At 40.5% G+C, this 19,562-nt stretch overlaps 1 protein-coding gene and 1 long non-coding RNA gene across 9 annotated transcripts in view; one reads left to right on the plus strand and one right to left on the minus strand.

Moving 5' to 3' along the window:
• TSGA13 (testis specific 13) overlaps positions 1 to 19,562 on the minus strand; it is a 156,040-nt gene that overhangs the window by 119,099 nt on the left and 17,379 nt on the right. For 4 of the 8 annotated variants that reach the window (XR_003728335.2, XR_003728334.2, XR_013415561.1 and 1 more), the window contains one exon: positions 16,881 to 17,744. The exons of 2 other annotated variants lie outside the window; for them this stretch is intronic. The gene's annotated coding sequence lies outside the window, so the exon portion shown is untranslated. Of the gene's footprint in view, positions 1 to 16,880; positions 17,745 to 19,562 lie in introns of those variants that run through there. 2 more of the 8 variants (XR_013415558.1, XR_013415560.1) reach the window with 1 other exon arrangement.
• Positions 11,146 to 14,954, plus strand: LOC144339958 (uncharacterized). Its single transcript, XR_013415586.1, has 2 exons — positions 11,146 to 13,816; positions 14,828 to 14,954. It is a non-coding gene; the product is annotated as an uncharacterized LOC144339958 (long non-coding RNA).

Raw genomic sequence — 19,562 nt, forward strand, 5'->3', positions numbered from 1 at the left:
CACAAGAGTAGCTTCCTTTAACCACCACTGCAATCAAGGTGCAGAACTATCCCCCTCACCACAAAGACCTCCCTCATGCTACTTTTCTATGTCACATCCACTCCACTCCCTACCGTCCTTTAGCCTTGACAACCACTAATCTGTTCTCCAACCCTATGATTTTTGTCATTTTCAGAATTTTACATAAGTGGAATCATACAGTATGTGATCTTTTGAGGTTGGCTTTAAAAAAAAAGACTCAATATAATGCCCTGAAACCCCATTTAAATTGTTGTGTGTAGCATTAGTTCATTTACTTTTTATTGCTGAGAAGTATTCCAAGGTATGATGTGCTAAAGTTTGTTTAACTATTCACCTATTGAAGGACATTTTTGTTTTTTTTTCTAGGTTTTTACTAGTACAAATAAAGTTTTTATGAATAATCATGGAAATCACGCACAGGTTTTTGTGTGAATTTAAGTTTTCATTTCTTTGGGATAAATCCTGGGAATGTGATTGCTGGGTCATATGGTAAATGTACATACAGTTGGCCCTCCATATCCGTGGGTTCTACATCAATGAATTCAGCCAATCATGGACCAAAAATATTTTGGGAAAAAACATAAAAATAACAATACAACAATAGGAAATAATATAAATTTTAGAAAATACAGTATGGCATCTATTGACATAGCATTTACATTGTATTAGATATTATAAATAATCTAGAGATGATTTAAAGTATGAGGGGATATATGTAGGTTATATGCAAATACTCCACCATTTTATTTTTTATTCTAACCAGGCCCAACCCTGATTCTAAGATCAGATAAGATGCGCCATTTTATATAAGGAACTTGAGCATCCATGGATTTTGATATCTGCAGAGGGATCTGAAACCAATCCCTTGAGGATAATAAGGGTCAACTGTATAGTTTTTGAAGAAACTGCTGAATTGTTTTCTAGAGTTGCTGCACCGTTTTGCATTCCCACCAGCAGAGTGTGAGAAATCCAGTCTCTCTGCATCTTTGTCACCATTTGATGTTACTACTATTTCTTTTTATTTTACTGCGTTAATAGGTACATAGTGATACCTCATAATGGTATTTATTTTTATTTCCCCAATGAATAGTGATGTTGAACATCTCTTAATATGCTTTTTGCATCCATGTGCTCTCTTCAGTAAAATACCTCTTCATGTCATTTGTCCATTTTCTAATTGGGTGCCTTCTTTACTGTTGAATTTTGAGAGTGGTTTAACTATTTTAAGCATGAGTCTTTCATCAGACATGTGGTTTGCAAAGAACTTCTTTTAGTTTTCAGTTTGTCTTTTTATTATCTGAACAGTGTCTTTCACAGAGCAAAAGCTATTTTTGATGGCATCCAGTTTATCAACTTTTTTCTTTTATGGATCATGCTTTTGGTGCCATGTCTAAGAATTCTTCCCGAAGTTCTAAGTACTGCAGATTTTTCCCATTCTTTTTTCTAAAAGGTATATAGTTTTATATTTAATATTTAATTTATTATCAGTTTTGAGTTAACTTTTTATAAGCTGTGCTCCCACATTATTTGATGAAAAGACTATCTTTTCATCACTAAATTGCTTTTGTATCCTCAAAAGTTAGTTGTCAATGGGTTCTGTATTCTCTTTCATTGATCTACGTTTCTATATCTCTGCCAGTAATACACTTTATCTGTATAATGTCTTAAATGGAGTATTTTCCTTCAATTTATTCTTGTTTTTCACAGTTATTTTAGCCATTCTACTTCGTTGACTTTATGTATAAATTTTGGAATAACTTAGTCTATTTTACAAAAAATATGTCTGGGATATTTATAAGAATTGCATTAAACCTCTATATCAATTTGAGAAGAGTTGACGTCTTTACTATATTGAGTCTTTCATTCTGTGAACGTGGTGTGTCTCTCAATTTAGATTTACTTTGATTTCTTTTATTAGTGTTTTAAAGTTTTTAGCATATGATTTAATGCTCTGTTTTATAAAAGCAATGCTGTATTTTGTTAGTTCACATGTACCTCTCTTTTTTGTGGAGTTGTAAACGGCATGTATTTCTAATTTTGGTTTCCATGTGGTCATTGCTAGTATGTAGAAGTACAATTAATTTCTTTTGCAGACAAGTATTATTTATGAATATTGATGTTTAAGTCCTAGAATGCATACGAGCACACCATATATAGCAGCATATTAAAAGGTTTATACACCATTACCAAGTGAGATTTATTCCTGAAATTCAAAGATGGTTAAATATATGAAAATCAATCTTTATAATATATTTGTGTGTGTTGAATCAACTTTGCATCCCAGGAATAAAGCCTACTTGATTGGGGCAGATTAGCTTCTTAATGTGCTGCTGGATTCGATTTGCTAGTATTTTGTTGAGGATTTTTGCATCTGTGTTCATCAGGGATATTGACCAGGGATATTTCTTTTTTGTTGTTGTGTCTCTGCCAGGTTTTGGTATCAGAATGATGCTAACTTCATAGAGCAAGTTAGGGAGGAGTCTTTCCTCCTCAATTTTTGGCAGTCGTTTCAGTGGAATTGGTACCAGGCCTTCTTTATACATCTGGTAGAATTTGGCTGTGAATCCATTAGGTCCAGGGCTTTTTCTGGTTGGTAGACTTTTTATTACTGATTCAATTTTAGAACTCATTATTGATCTGTTCAGAGTTTCAGTTTCTTCCTAGTTCAATCTTGGGAGGTTGTGTTTCTAGGAATTTATCCATTTCTTCTAGGTTTTCGAGTTTGTGTGCATAGAGGTGTTCGTAATAATCTCTGAGGGTTTTTGTATTTCTGAGTGGTCCATGGTAATTTTTTTTGTCATTTCTGATTGTGTTTCTTTGTTTTTTTTTTTTTTTTTTTTTTTTTTTTTTTAGTCTAGCTAGTGGCTTATCAATCTTATTTATTCTTTCAAATAACAAACTTTTGGTTTTGTTCATTTTTTGGATGGTTTTTGGCATCTCAGTTTCATTCAGTTTAGCTCTGATTTTGGTTATTTGTTTTCTTCTGCTAGCTTTGGGCGTTATTTGCTCTGGTTTTTCTAGTTCATTTAGCTGTGATGTTAGGTTGTTAATTTGAGACCTTTCTAACTTTTTGATATGGGCAGTTAGCACTATAAACTTTCCTCTATGTCCCAGAGATTCTGATATGTTGTATGTTTGTTTTCATTAGTTTCAAATAATTTCTTGATTTCTACCTTCATTTCATTATTTACCCCAAAGTCATTCAGGAGCAGATTGTTTCATTCCATGAAATTATATAGTTTGGAGAGATCATCTTAGTATTGATTTCATTTTTTTTTTTTTTTTCCTGAGACACAGTCTTGCTCTGTTGCCCAGGCTGGAGTGCAGTGGTGTGATCTTGGCTCACTGTAACCTCTGCCTCCCAGGTTCCAGCAATTCTCCTGCCTCAGCCTCCTGAGTAGCTGGGATTACAGGCATGCACCACCATGCCTGGCTAATTTTTGTATTTTTAGTAGAAACGGGGTTTCACCATGTTGGCCAGGCTGGTCTTGAACTCCTGGCCTCAAGTGATCTGCCTGCTTTGGCCCCCCCAATGTGCTGGGATTACAGGCATGAGCCACTGCACCTAGCCATGATTTCTATTTTTATTGTGCTGTGGTCTGAGAGTCTGGTTGGTATGATTTTGTTTTCTTTGAATTTGTTGAGAATTGTTTTATGGCTGCGTGTGTGGTCAGTTTTAGAGTATGTGCCATGTGGAGATAAGAAGAATGTATATTTTGTTGTTGGGTGGAGTGTTCTCTAGATATCTGTTAGGTCCATTTGGTCAAGTGTTGAGTTTACATCCCAAATATCTCTGTTAGTTTTCTGCCTCGATGTTCTATTTCTGTCAGTGGGATGTTGAAGTTTCCCACTGTTTGTGTGGTTATGAGTCTCGTTGTAGGTCTCTAAGAGCTTGTTTTATGAATCTGGGTGGTTCATTATTGGGTACATATATATTTAGGATAGTTAAGTCTTCTTGTTGAATTGAATTCTTTTTTTTTTTTTTTTTTTTTTGAGACGGAGTCTCGCTCTGTCACCCAGGCTGGAGTGCAGTGGCCGCATCTCAGCTCACTGCAAGCTCCGCCTCCCGGGTCTACGCCATTCTCCTGCCTCAGCCTCCCGAGTAGCTGGGACTACAGGCGCCCGCCACCTCACCCGGCTAGTTTTTTGTATTTTTTAGTAGAGACGGGGTTTCACCGTATTAGCCAGGTTGGTCTCGATCTCCTGACCTCGTGATCCGCCCGTCTCAGCCTCCCAAAGTGCTGGGATTACAGGCTTGAGCCACCGCGCCCGGCCGAATTGAATTCTTTATCGTATGTATGGCCCTTCTTTGTCTCTTTTGATCATTGTTTGTTTGAAGTCTGTATTGTCTGAAAGAGGAAGAGCAACCCTGCTCTTTTTTGTTTTCCGCTTGCTTGGTGGATTTTTCTCCATTTTTTAACCTTTGAGCCTATGGGTGTCATTGCATGTGAAATGGGCCTCTTGACGACAGCATACAGTTGGGGCTTGCTTCTTTATCCGACTTGCCACTGTGTGCTTTTAAGTGGGGCATTTAGCCTGTTTATGTTCAAGGTTAATATTGATACGTGTGGATTTGGTCCTGTCATGTTGTTGTTAGCTGGTTGTTATACAGACTTGATTGTGTATTTGCTTTATAGTGTCAATGGTCTATGTACTTAAGTATGTTTTTGTAGTAGCTGGTAATGGCCTTTTGTTTCCATAGTAGCAGTCCCTAAAGGACCTCCTGTAAGACAGGTCTGATGGTAATGAATTCCCTTGGTATTTGCTTGTCTGAAAAGGATTTTATTTCTCCTTCACTTATGAAGCTTAGTTTGGCTGGATATGAAATTCTTGGTTGAAATTTTTCTTTAAGAATGCTAATTATAGGCTGGGCACAGTGGCTCACGCCTATAATCCCAGCACTTTGGGAGGCCGAGGCGGGCGGATCACAAGGTCAAGAGATCGAGACCATCTTGGCCAACACAGTGAAACTCTGTCTCTACTAAAAATACAAAAATTAGGCAGGCGTGGTGATGCATGCCTATATCCCAGCTACTCAGGAGGCTGAGGCAGAAGAATCACTTGAACCAGGGATTCAGAGGTTGCAGTGAGCTGAAATTGTGCCACTGTACTCCAGCCTGGCAACAGAGCGAGACTCTGTCTCAGGAAAAAAAAAAAGGAATACTGATTATAGTCCAGGCACGGTGGTTCTTGCCTGTAATCCTAGCAGTTTGGGAGGCTGAGGTGGGTGGATCATGAGGTCAGGAGTTCAAGACCAGCCTGGCCAACATGATGAAACCCTGTCTCTACTAAAAATACAAAAATTAGCCGGGCGTGGTGGCAGGTACCTGTAATCCCAGCTACTTGGGAGGCTGAGGCAGAGAACTGCTTGAACCTGGAAGATGGAGGTTGCAGGGAGCCGAGATCATGCCACTGTACTCCAGTCTGGGCAACAGAGCGAGACTCCATCCCCCCTCCAAAAAAAAAAAAAAGAATGCTGATTGTAGGCCCCCAATTTCTTCTGGCTTGTAGGGTTTCTGCTGAAAGGTGTGCTGTTAGCCTGATGGGGTTCCCTTGGTAGGTGACCTGCCCCTTCTCTGTAATTCTCCTGTGGTTAGGCAGGATCTGCTGGAGAAGAAGCTATGGCAGCAGCTGCCAGGAAATACCCTGGTTGGGCATCCAAGGTCGTGCCGCAAGCAGATGTGGCCAGGCAGGGACTCTGGGAGAGGCTAGCAGACAAGGAGGTGCTCAGACCAGACTGTCCCCATCCCATGGGCAAGAATGCTCTTCTTTGTCCAAGTCTGACAGTCAACAAAGGCCAAAGCCACCTAGAAGAGCATGGCAAGCCTTGGAGGATGAGTGCTTCTGGTTGTGCTCCACTGCAACCATTCCCGTGCCAAACCCTCTGAGCTCTGCACAGGCTGGAGTCCTGTCCCTGCCTCCTCTCCAAGCAGCTCTCCCTGTCAGCTCAAATGTCTGTGGAGGTCATGGGGTCTTCTGCAGCTAGGATTCTGGAGGTCTGTGATGAGAGTGGGCCACTCCTCACCTATTTAACCCACCCCTTCCCCAGGAGCTGCTGGGTGCCATCAATGAGTCCTGGTGCTTGGAAACCCCATGTAGGGCTCCTAGCCTCCTTTGCTTTCAGCCCAGGGTCTGTGCTCTCCCTCTGTCCATTCTCAATGCCTTTTCTCTGGAGATCTGCTCAGAGTGTGTCAGTTTTCTTGATGGTCTGGTCTCTCAGTGGGAAATGGTCTTCCTGGCCATGTCTGGTCAGCCATCTTGGCTCTTTTCTACAATTGATTTTTGTATATAGAGCTTGTAACTGCATCCTTGCAGAACTTACTTATCAGGTCTAGAAGGGTTTTTTTTTTTTTTAATAGATTACTTAGAATTTTCTGTATAGATGATTATATTATCTGCAGGTAGGGATGGTTTAATTTCTTTCTGTCCAATATGTACTGTTTTTATTTCTTTTTCTGGCTTGTTGCACTGACTACGACTTCCAGTACAATGCTGAATAATAGTGGTGAAAGTGGGCATTTTTTGCTTGTTCTTGACCTTAGGGATAATTCATTCAGTTTTGCACTATTAAGTATGATGTTATTTACACGGTCTTTGTATATGAATTTTATCAAGTCAAGGAACTTTCCTTATATTTCTAGCTTCCTGAGAGTTTTTGGCATGGATGAGTGTTAAAGTTTGTCAGATAATTTTTGGCATTGATTGATATGATTATTCAACTTTTCTCTTTTAATCTGTGTAGTGGGAACAACACAGTAAAAGTTGCTGGCGTACGCCACGTCCAGATGGCTGAAGCCAGTGGCTGGAGATGAGAACTTGGAGGCATCTCTCTCATCTAGCAGATCGGGCTCCCTGTTTTTCCCACTACTTCCTTTAAAAGGACATTTGGGAATTTGTCTATGAACTTAAAGTGACGCATGTACCCCATTTCATTGTATTTACTGCTAGTTGCCATTCTCTCTCTCTCTCTCTGTCTTTCTCTCTCTCTGTGACTAACTCTTCATTCCTGCCTTGCCTTGTGTGCTTGTGTGACGCGGGAATGTAGGAGTGCCCTCCCTGGGAATGTAGGACTGCCCTCCTTACTCATCGCACCCTCCCTGCCCAGAATCTTTAAGTAATAAATATTTGAAGATCTTTCCTATTGTGGTAGTGCACTGAATTTGCATCTTACTCTGAAGACCAGGGGCTCCCCTGGGCCAGGTTTTCCCTGGGATGCTAGAGAAAACAGGATTGGGTTCCCAGTGCCAGAGCAGTAGTCAAGCAGGCATACACAGAACACAGGTCAGATATGAGCCACTGGGACCCCTGGGACCCCTGCAAATATAAACAAGTTTCCCATGTAAGGGACACCCTGGTCATAGGTCAAACAGCTAGATATTGGGATATCTGCCAGGTAAAATAAGTATTCTGTGAAAGACACAGTAAATAACCCATGCCAGGCTCCTCTCCATTTCTCATTAGTGCAGGGTCTGTAGTTGCTCTGGTACTGGAATCCCAGTTTAGTTGGAGCCTCTCAGAACAGTCTCTTAATATGGCTGATTGCATTGGTTGATTTTCAACTATTGAACCATCATTGTATACTTGGAAAAAATCCTACCTGGTCATGGTGCATACTTATTTTTATATATTACTAAGCTGTATTTGCTAATGTTTCGTTTAAAAATTTGCATCTATATTCATGACAGATCTCCCTCCCTCCCTCCCTCCTTTCCTCCCTCCTTTCCTCCCTCCTTTCCTCCCTCCCTCCTTTCCTCTTTGTATTTTCTTGGTCAAGTTTTGATAATAGTAAAACTGACCTCATAATTTGAGTTGGTCCTGTAGAATTAGTGTTAATGATTCTTTAAACATTTGGTAGGACCTCTGTGTCTTCAAATTTGTTGATTCTTTGCTCTGTCCTTTCCATTTTGGTATTGAGCCTATCCAATGAGTTTTCAAATTTTGGTTGTTGTTTGTTTGTTTGTTTTCTCTTTCTTTTTTTGTTTTTTGTTTTTGTTTGTTTGTTTGTTTTTGAGACAGAGTCTTGCTCTGTTGCCTAGGCTGGAGTGCAGTGGCAATCTCAGCTCACTGCAACCTCCACCTCCCGGGTTCAAGCTATTCTGCTTCAGCGTCCCAAGTAGCTGGTATTACAGGCATGCACCACCATACAGGCATGTGCCACCATGCCTGGCTAAGTTTTGCATTTTTAATAGAGACAGGGTTTCCCCATATTGGCCAGGCTGGTCTCAAACTCATGACCTCAGGTGATCTGTCCGCTTCCGCCTCCCAAAGTACTGGGATTACAGGCATGAGACACTATGCCCAACCTGGTTATTATGTTTTTCTGTTCTAAATTGCCATTTGATTTTTCTTTATATATTCTATTTATTTATTTTGCTGATACTATTTTTCATTTCCACTAGGTGTATTCACAGTTGTGTATTGAAGCAATTTTTTGATGGATACAAGTCATTGTGTAGACATATGTTGATCTTTGTGTTTGGTGTGAAGTAGGAATATAATTTTATTTTTTATACAAATTTTATATACAAGTACCCAAATTTCCCAGCACCTTTTATTGAAGAGTCCATCCTTTCCCTCTATTTTACAGTGCCAACTTAGCCGTTAATCATGTATCCTTACATTAATTGTTCTCCACCTCCACCTCTAGACTATATTCTGTTTCATTGATCAATTTGCTTATTCTTGTGGCAATACCATATTCCTTATTCCCATACTTTTTAATACATATTTGTGTGGTAGAACAAATTCCCTACCTTTGTTATTCTTCAAGAGTGTTTTCATGATACTTGGCTCCTTGTATTTTCATATAAATTTAAAACAAATTTGTCAAGTTACTTTTTAAAAGTTTTGAGATTGCATCGACTCTAGACAATTTAGGAAGAATCGATGTCATCAAATTGAATCTTCAAAGTACAACAACATTTATTTTTCATTTCTTCTTTTTAAACTTTTTATTTTGAAATAATCATAGATTCACAAAAAGTTCCAAAAATAATGGTACAGGAGACTCTTTACCTAGCCTCCCCGAGTGGTAATATCTTATATAACTATAGTACACTATCAAAACTGGGACATCAACATTGGTAAAATCCACAGAATTTGTTCAGATTTCACCAGGTTATGTATACTCACTGTGTGTATTTTTTTTTTTTGTAATTGTATCATATGTAGATTTTCTATTCAGCCTCACAATTGAGAGAGAGAACTGTTCCATTACCACAAAGATCCCTACTGCTCCTCTTTAGTCACACTCATTTTTCTTTGATTTTTTTTTTAATAAAAAACTTAATTTCTCCACTTGACAAGATATCCTGGAGATTCACCCATGTTAGTGTATATACCTAATTCTGCTTAAATGCTGAACAGTTCTAAAAATATATTTAAGCATCTTTCTATTGATGGGATTTAAAATTATTTCCAAGATTTTACTATTTTAGACTGTTGCAGTGAACATCCTAATATATGTGTCCTTGTGCACATGTATGAATGCTTCCGTGGGACAGAAACAGAAGAGTGTAACTATTGAGTTGTAGGTCAAACGCATCTTCTATTTCAGTACACGAGGCTCTCTCTTTAATGGCTATAAAATGTATAATCCCACCAGCATTTAGGGAAGGATCAGCACATTAATGAGAATGAATAAAAGATGTTCAGAATACAGAGAGTGAAATTTTAAATAGGACTGTCAAGACGAGTCTTACTGAGAAGATGGAATTGGAGCGAAGACATAAGAGAAGGTGAAATATGTGGTTGTCTGAGGGAAAGCATTCCAGGAGGAAGGAACAGCTAGTACAAAGGCTCTGAGGTGGCAATGTGCTGGCTGTTTGGGGAACACCGAAGAGGCTACAGTGGCTGAAGTAGAGTGTATGGTGATAATTATGGTGGGAGAAGTGGTCAGAAGGTAATGGGGGAAGGTGTAGATCATGAAGGGCCTCATAGGCCAGAGGAAGAACTTTGGTTTTCTTGCAGCATGAAAGGAAGATCATGGCGGGATTTTGAGGCATGATGTTATCTGACATTTTTTAAAAATAAATTCAATTTGTTGAGACATAGTTTATATTTAATAAAGGCACCCATTGTAACTGCGCAGGTTGATTAGTTTTGACCAAGGCATATTCCTACGCACTGCCACCCCTTCCATCATCCCCAAAGTCCCCCCTGCCTCTTTGCAGTCACTTTATGGTTAATTCCTATCTCATCCCCATCTGAAGCCACCATTTTTTTCTTATGTTTTTCACCATAGATTCATTTTTTCTACTCTAGAACATCATAAAAATGAAATTATACAGTGTGTGTTCTTTTCTGTCTGGCTTCTTTTGCTCAACATAATATCTGTGAGGTCATCAGTGCTGCTGCTTCATCAGCAGTTCATTCATTTTTAATGATGATGAGTATATTCACTGGTATGAATATACCACATTGTGTTTATCCATTTATCCACCTGTTGATGGACCTTTGGGTTGTTTCAGTTCTGAGCTATGAGGAATAAAACAACTCTAAACAGTCATATACAAGTCATTGTGTAGACATATGTTCTTCTGTTCTTTTGGGTAAATAAATACCTAGGAGTGGAATTGCAAGTCCTTGGGTAAGGGTATGTTTAACTTTATAATAAACCACCAAACTCTTTTCCAGAGTGGTTGAATCATTGTACATTCCCACCAACAGTGTGTGAGAATTCGCATTGCTCAACATTTTTGCCAGCAATTGTTATTGTCAATCTTTTAAACTTTTAATAATGCTGCTGGGTATGTCATGATATTTCATTGTGATTTTAACGTGTATTTTACATGGTGACGGACAATATTAAGCATCTTTTTCTGTGTGTATAGGCCATTTGTATATCTTCCTTTTTGAAGTGTCTCAAGTCTTGCCCATTTAAAAAATCGAGTTGTTTCTTTTTTTAATTTTTGATTTATAACTCTTTATATATTCTAGATATAAGACCTTTTCCAGATATATTTATAATAAATATTTTCTTCCAGTCTAGGGCTTGTCTTTTTATTTTCTTATTGGCATCTTTGGAGAACAAAAGTTTTTCTTAGTTTGGCTACAGGTTTGTCAATTTTGCTTATCTTTTTAAAAAACCAGTTCTTAGTTTTATTGATCTTTTCTACTGTTTTTCTTGTTTCTATTTCATTTATTTCTATTCTAATCTTTATTATTTCCTTTCTTCTACTAACTTTGGGCTTCATTTGTCCTTCCTTTTTTGCTCCTTGAGGTGTAGCATTAGGTTGTTTTTGGGGGGATGTTTCTTCATTTTTGATGTAGCTGTTTCTTGCCATAAACTTCTCTGATAGAACTGCTTTTACTGCATCCAGTAAGTTTTGGTATGTTGCATTTCCATTTTCATTTGTCTCAAGAGATACATTTTTTTGCTGCAGAGTCTTGCTCTGTCACCCAGGCTGGAGTGCAGTGGCATGACCATGGCTCACTGCCTTGATGTCCTAGGCTCAAGTGATCTTCCTGCTTCAGCCTCTTGAGTAGCTGGGACTATAGAATTTCTGCTTGATTTTTTAAAAATAATTTCAATCTCACTATTTTAAAAATAATTTAAATTTCTCACTTGTTTATTATTTTTCTGATTTCATTGAATTGTTTCTCTGTATTTTCTTGAAATTTGCAGAGCTTCCTTAAAACTATTATTTTGAATTCTTTGTCAGGCAGTTTGTATATCTACATTTCTTTGGGGTTGGTTACTAGGAAATTATTGTGTTCTTTTGGTGGTATTATGTCTCCATTGTTTTTCATGTTTCTTGTTGTCTTCGTCCATATCTGCGCATTTGATGGAGCAGTCACCTCTTCCAGACTTTACAGGCTAGTTTTGCTGTGGAAAGACCTTCCCCTGTAGGGGAGTATGAGAGTGCTTGTTTGGTGGCGTTCAGGGTTTCTAATACCAGTGAGAGTACAGCTGTGTAGTCTCTGTGTGGCACTGTAAGCCGAGGTCAGTGTTAACAAAGATTGCAGAGATCCTTAGTGGCCAATATTGTGGATGTCTATAGCGGCATCCAGGATTGTTAGGATCTTCAGTGGCAATGGCTGCTAAGTCCTCATGATCTCTTTTTTCCTCTCTGGAGATGTTGGGGCTGAGGGGATCCCTCTTGGCACTGGGTCTGGCTTGTAGGTCCACTCATGGTGGTGGTGGCACTGGTGTCTGATGCATGGCACCTGTGGAGCAACCACAGTGCTGAGGCCTGAAGCACAGGCATGTGTAGAGGAACTACAGTTCTGGGATCCAGGGTGGTAATGCCACTGGTGCCCACGGTGAAGGCACCCCTGTTGCTGAGTTGGTGAAGATATGCAAGTTGCAGATGTTTGTGAATTAGCTGGGGAGCTGAGAATGGGAACACAAGTGTGTGCAGAGTTAGAGTGACTCTGGGGTCCAGGCGGGGCCTAGCTCTCTATGGTAGCTGAGCTGGTGCCCAGAGCACAAGCATGCACAGTGAAGGTTTGGCTCTTAGGCCTGGCGTGTGAACTAGCTCACTTTGGTGATGACTCCAGTGTCAGGCCCAGTACAGCCACAGAGTCCAGGTGCTATAGTTTGAATATTTGATCCTCCAAACCTCATGTTGAAATTTGATCCCTAATGTTGGAAGTGGGGCCTATTGGGAGGTGTTTGGGTCATGAGGGTCCCTCATGAATGGCTTGGTGCTATCCTTGTGGGAGTGAATGAGGTCTCTTAGTTTCCCTGAGAGCTTGTTGTCCAAAAGAACCTGGCACCTTCCCTCTCTCCCTTGCTTCTGCTGTCACCGTATGATCTCTGCATGCTAGTTCCCTTTCACCTTCCATCATGAGTGGAAGCAGCATGAGACCCTCACAGGAAGCTGAGGAGACCAGCACCATGCTTCTTGTACAGCCTGCAGAACCATAAGCCAAATAAACCTCTTTTCCTTGTAAATTATCAGCCTCAGGTATTCCTTTAGAGCAACACAAATGGACTAAGATGCTGTCATTGGAGTGCAGGCACTCGCAGTTCAGTGTAGCTCCAGGATCAAAGAACACATGGGCTTGGGAGAGGTGGTTGCTCCTTTCCTGAAGTGGCTCAACAGTCTATCAAATTCATGGATGGGGATGGGGTGTTCAGGCATCTCTCTTTCTCTTGGGTTCTCTGGTGAGAAGGGTTGTTGATTAGCTCAGTAACAAGAGATGCCAGTGTCCTTTGTGGAGCAGGCCCCTGGCAATGCTGGTGGTTCCCATCGTGTAACTGATACCGATAGTCTTTGACTTTCTTCTTTTTCGCTCCTAGCCATCTCCTGGCATCTTAGCTATGCCAGTCTCACCAGCGATACTTTTTATGTGAATATTCCCTGGATTTTTGTGCTCTACTGTATTGCTGCAGATTCTTTAATGAACCATTGAGCTCCCTCTGGACTATTTGTTTTGTGCATAGCTGTTTATATATATATATATTTTAATGTGGTAGATAAAGGCTGGTATTTCCTATCCTGTTATCTTGGTGATGTTGCCTCCTGTATATTCTGGAGGAAAAAAGGTTTTAACTTCTGATGCTCAGTTTAGTAAGTTTTTTTTTGGTTTTGGTTTTTTTTTTTGAGATGGAGTTTTGCTCTTGTTGCCCAGGCTGGAGTGCAATGGCGCAATGTCGGCTCACTGTAACCGCTGCCTCCCAGGTTCAAGCGATTCTCCTGGCTCAGCCTCCCGAGTAGCTGGGATTATAGGCATGTGCCACCATGCCCAGCTAATTTTATATTTTTAGTAGAGATGAGGTTTCTCCATGTTCGTCAGGCTGGTCTCAAACTCCTGATCTCAGGTGATCCACCCGCCTCAGCCTCCCAAAGTGCTGGGATAAAGGCATGAGCCCCTGTGCCCAGCCGATTTAATATGTTTTTAAGGTTAAAGATACTGACTGGTGTCCTCTCTAAAAACTATTCGCCTAACTCGAAGTTGCAAAGATTTTTCTCTTATGTTTTCTTCTATTGTTGAAAGAATGATTTTAGCTTATAAGTTTAGGCCTATAACCTACTTAGGATTGATGTTTGTATGTGATATAAGGTGTGGATTGAAGTGTATTTTTAAAATATAAGTATTTTATATAATATAAAATATAAGTGCTCCAGCACTATTTATTGAAAAGATCATCCTTTTAACACTAAATCGCAGAAGCCTCTTAATTGTAAAGCAATTGCTCGTATATGTGGGGCTGTCTTCTGAAACCTTGTTATAGTCACCTCTTCTTATGCCAGAATCACCGTGGCTTGGTCCGTCTCACAGCCTGATCATTTGCTCCTCACTCTTACTTTGTTCCTGAATCTCTCCAGCTTTTGTGTGGCTGGACTGTTTCCAGCGTCTGTTCTTGAAGCTCTTTTCTTGTCTTTGATAGCAGGATTCAGCTTTTCAGTGACACATTTACAGAATCCATGCTTACTTGGGGTCATCTTAACAGTCTGAAAACCATCTTGTAAGAGAGCTGTTAGCCTGAGCTTGTGCAGACCGTACCTCTTCCATGCCTCCACTAGTCTCTGGAATGCTGGGAGACAAGGCTTGAGGTGGGGAATGTGAAATAAAACGCAATATCCTATGAAGTTCTTCCCTGGGGAACTAGAGCAAGACGGAGTCTTGCTCTGTCGCCAGGCAGAGTGCAGTGGCACAATCTTGGCTCACTGCAACCTCCGCCTCCTGGGTTCAAGCAATTCTCCTGCCTCAACCTCATGAGCAGCTGGGATTACAGGTGCACATCAGCACACCCAGGTAATTTTTTGTATTTTTAGTAGAGACGGGGTTTCACCCTGTTGGCCAGGATGGTCTTGATCTCTTGATCTCCTGATCTGCCCGCCTCAGCCTCCCAAAGTGCTGGGATTACAGGTGTGGGCCACCGCACCTGGCCATTTACTTTTTTTTTTTTTTTAAAGGAACACAGTTTAATATTTCAAAGACATCCCAAATGAGTTATTGGTGGGGTCTCAGAGGCTTCCTTTTTTTGCCACCACAGTGAAAAATCAAGAATTTTGAAAGTTAAAGCTAATTGATTGTTTCTTTGGATACATAAAGAAAGATGTTAAAGCATATTACAAAGTGCAAAAAATGGAGACATTCAGCAGAGTGAAAGCAAACTCTTAGAAGGGCCCGAAGCAGCAGGTTGATTGTCTTGATGAGAGGGTGGAGAAATGAACATGCTTCCGAGTTTTGTGGTTTTCCTGCAGTTTCTGGACACAGATCTCTGCTCCCACACCAAGGGCGTCTTTGGGGTCTGGTTTCTCAAGTGACCAGTCCCCAGTGTATGTGATTCTAGGAAGTTAAATCTCACTCAGTTTCTTATGCTGTGTCCCTCTTGTGTCCCGTGACACCCTATTTCAAGCAGTTTGGAAATTATAATCAGGGGAAAGGAGGCTAGCTGAGGGCTTTATATCCACTACCTGTTATGAGAATATTATTAAATCCATTTTGGAGATGTGAAAACCAAGTTTCAGCCGATAAGTGATTTGCCCAGATTCAAACATTGAGGACATGGCAGGATTAGCATTTGAGCCTAGGCCCATCTACTGTCAGAGCCCATGCTCTTTTTTCAGTGCCCTCATAGGCTGGCTGTAAAGTCCAGAACCGAGACTGTGGTTTCATGTGACAGCACACAGGAGGGATGAGGACTGGGAGTGGGAGGCTCCTGAGGCTTCAAGAAGAAAACTGCAGGCCATGAGAGGCAACAGGTGGCCAGCACTCTCCCATCCTCACCATATGTGGTGGCACCTAGGGGCAAGGCCATTTGCATATTCCAGTCCTACACACACCCATTTGGTTTCCCTCTTCCTCTTGTTCTTCAGCATGATCTTAGGAGGAAAAGAAATGTCATCTGCTTTCTAATTTAATTCCCTTTTTTCTACTCTTTGTTATTTTTCCTTATTGTAGAAGAAATGGCTTTCCATTAATACAAAATTCAGACATCATCAAAACTATAATATAATAAACATCCACTGTGATCCCACTTGCTAAAGATAACCATCATTAAGTTCAATGCATAGTCTTCCTTTTTTCATATTTATACATATGCTAACATATATTAGAATTATTCATTTGCTTTTATAAGAAGAAGGTCAGATTGGGGACATGGAGGGCTCCCACCTGCCTAAGCAGAGGTCTTACACCTGCATAAGCAGAACCATGATCATGCCTGTAATTCCAGTACTTTGGGAGGTCAAGGCAGGGGAGTCTCTTGAGCCCAGGAGTTCTAGACCAGCCCGCATAACAGGGTGAAACCCCATGTCTACAAAAAGTTTAAACTTAGCTGAGTGTAGTGGTATGTGCCTGTGGTCCTAGCTACTTGGGAGGCTGAGGCAGGGGGATACCTTAGACATAGGAGGTCAAGGCTGCAGTGAGACATGATCATACTACTGCCCTCCAGCCTGGGTGACAGAGCAAGACCTTGTCAAAAAAAAAAAAAGAAAAAAAGAAAAAAAGAAGGTCACAAACAGTGTTGCAATTTTTCTACCACTTTTAAAATCCTTTGAAACATTTCTTGTGTTGGTATATGTAGATCTGATCTAACTGTATTCTTGTAAATAGATATATAACATAACATTGGGTGCACCACAAACTATTTATTTATTTATCTGGTGGAAATCTTATTCCTCCCAATCATGTTGCATGAGGGAATTTACACTCCCAGGGTATAACACTATTAGTGATTCCAGACTTCAGGTGGGAATGATTTATCTTACTGTTGAAACTAGGAGAAGAAACCAGGCAGCGGCCCTGCCCTCTTTGAGCTTTCAGTCCCAGTGGCTGGCCCTCAAAGATGCCAGGAGCACAGCGACTGGGGGACCGCTGCTTCTGCAGGTGGGAGACTGAATCCTGGGTGAGTGTATTAGTCTGTTCTCACGCTGCTGTAAAGAACTGCCTGAGACTGGGTAACTTATGAAAGAAAGAGGTTTAATTGACTCACAGTTCCACATGGTTGGGGAGGCCTCAGGAAACTTACAATCATGGGAGAAGGGCAAGCAAACACATCCTTCTTCACATGATGGCAGGACGGAGAAGTGCCAAGCAAAAGGGGAAAAGCCCCTTATAAAACCATCAGATCTCATGAGATCTCATTCACTATCACAGAACAGCATGGGAGTAACTGCCCCCATGATTCAGTTACCTCCCACTGGGTCCCTCCCATGACACATGGGGATTCAGGATGAGATTTGGGTGGGGACACAGCCAAACCATATCAGTGGGCCATCTTGGAGAGTGGAGGAAAGAAGTAGAAAGCTCACCTGTGGCCTCATATTTTGGTTACATTCTCCAGTGAAGTTTAGTATGAAGTTTGAATTTCATCTGTTGTAAGCTTATGGCTTTTCAAAAAAATACATCCCCTCTCTTTCCCAAGAGAGAAAGAGAGCAGTATTATTTTTTGGCCTCTTCAAATCCCAGCATTCTCATTCCCCACTGATGGACATACATTTATGTTTTATTGCAACAAATATCGCCTTTGTCACAACAAATATTGCCTTTGTCCAACGTCTACATTTTATTTCTATGCCAACAGGGTTGACAATAGGAATGATGTCTTTCAAAGAAGCTGTTTCTTGGAGAAATCTCTGAATCTGGGCTTAGGGTCAGCACTCAGGGAGAACCAATCAACAACAACAGCAGGATGGACTGAAGAGTCTCTTGAGGCATGGTAAGAAAGCTGTATTGCAGGAGGTTTTGTCCATTCACCTATTCATTCAGTAAGCACTCACAGTTCACTTCTAATATTTCAGGCACAAAGTCAGCTTTTATGGAACCTGCAATGCACAAAGAAACAAGCAATAAACAAGGAAATGTCAGAAAGTAATGACTGCTATGCAGTCTTAAAAGAGTGATGAGTTTCAGTAAAAGCAATTTCCGAGTACATCTTGAAGCTGTCATAAGAGAATGCTTTCTGGTATAAAGTTTGCAACGTATCCATAGGCTTTCTTTCAGAAATTTCTAGTTCTTGAGCCTCTGTTACAATATTTTGGTAAGTGATTGGTTTTCCATGGTACTTTCCGTTTCATGGGGATTTCAGAAAAACTGTTGCCCTCAACCCTTTCCCCACAGACCTCTGCACATGCATCTTTTCAAGGCAGGCACTTTAGAATAATACAGATAACTAGATATGGATGTGTATATGTGTTTATTTTCAGCATAAATTTGCTTAAAGTGATGTTTTCCAAAATATTTTGTCTTCCAAAAGAAAAGACTAATTTTCTGAAATAGTCTATCAGTGTCTCTAGGGCATCGTTCAGTTGGGTGGCACTAGAGTTTTGGTATATTTTAAACATATTTTCTTATTGTTGTATTTCCTATATGTGGCGAGATACTATTTTAAAACCCAGAGAGGCCTTGGAGACACAGTAAAGGAGGCCAGTTTGGGGTAATGGCTCGACACCAGCTGGGACCATGGAAAAACTAGTCTAAGCCTGGGTCCTTTTGGTGTAAATGCGTGGGCACTTGAGGCCTTCTAATATGAAGCCCAATAGCCTTCTGTTCTGGGAAATTGTTCCCTGTTTGTTTGGTGGTGTTTAATGACTTCCTTCCTTCCATTTTCTCTGCACTATCTTTTTCAAATACCCTTGTCAGATTGGGCCTTCCTAACTCACTTCAACGACCCTCTCATAATATTCCAGCCCAGATTTCCTTTTCTTTTTTTGCATAAAGCTCATATCCTCCATAATGTTTAGAATTTCTTTTTCTTTCTTTCTTTTTTTTTGAGATGGAGTCTCACTCTGTTGCCCAGAGTGGAGTGCAGTGGCATGATCTTGGCTAACTGCAATCTCCACCTCCTGGGTTCAAGTGATTCTCCTGCCTCAGCCTTCCGAGTAGCTGGGATTACAGGTGCACACCACCACACCTGGCTAATTTTTGTATTTTTTGTAGAGACGGGTTTCACCATCATGACCAGGGTGATCTTGAGTTCCTGACCTCAGGTGATCCGCCTGCCTCAGCCTCCCAAAGTGCTGGGATCACAGGTGTGAGCCACCACACTTGGCCTGTTTAGAATTTCTTGATTGCATTTTTCAGGTCTTATACTAATTTTTTCCCCATGTGGACAATCCCAGTTTTATTTGTTGAACTCTTTTTGTTGTTCTCTGCTATTTCTTTTTTATGGGATCCCATTTTTGTTTTGTGGATTAAATATTCCCTAAATCTCACTGAAGATGCTGCATGTTCTTTTCTAGTTTTAATCTGTTCACTTAATTATTTGTTTCCTCTGGAGACATTTTTTCTGTTAATTCTGGTCTTCTTTTTCCATGTTGTGTATTTTCTTCCAAGTTGGTGATCCTTGCCTGGTTTTCCATTTTGTCCTGAAAATTTCCTTTCTAGCAGTCTTTTTCTAAAAGTAAAAGCTCTTAACATCTATCTGCATCGATACCTGAAACCATCTGTATGAGTTCTTCACCCTTAAAGTACGCTGTTCTTTCACTACTGATGATGACGTATTGAATAACTCTGGAGTCCTCTCACCAAAGGAGGACCTTCTTTAGCTCTTGTAAATAACCTTAGATGATACATCTGCACATCTGAGTGTAGCCGGTGTTCTGCTGCAGCCCTTCGTATGGGGGAGGAGTGGTTTTTCTCAC

Source organism: Macaca mulatta, chromosome 3 (genome assembly GCF_049350105.2).
Source record: "Macaca mulatta isolate MMU2019108-1 chromosome 3, T2T-MMU8v2.0, whole genome shotgun sequence".
Lineage (NCBI taxonomy): Eukaryota > Metazoa > Chordata > Mammalia > Primates > Cercopithecidae > Macaca > Macaca mulatta.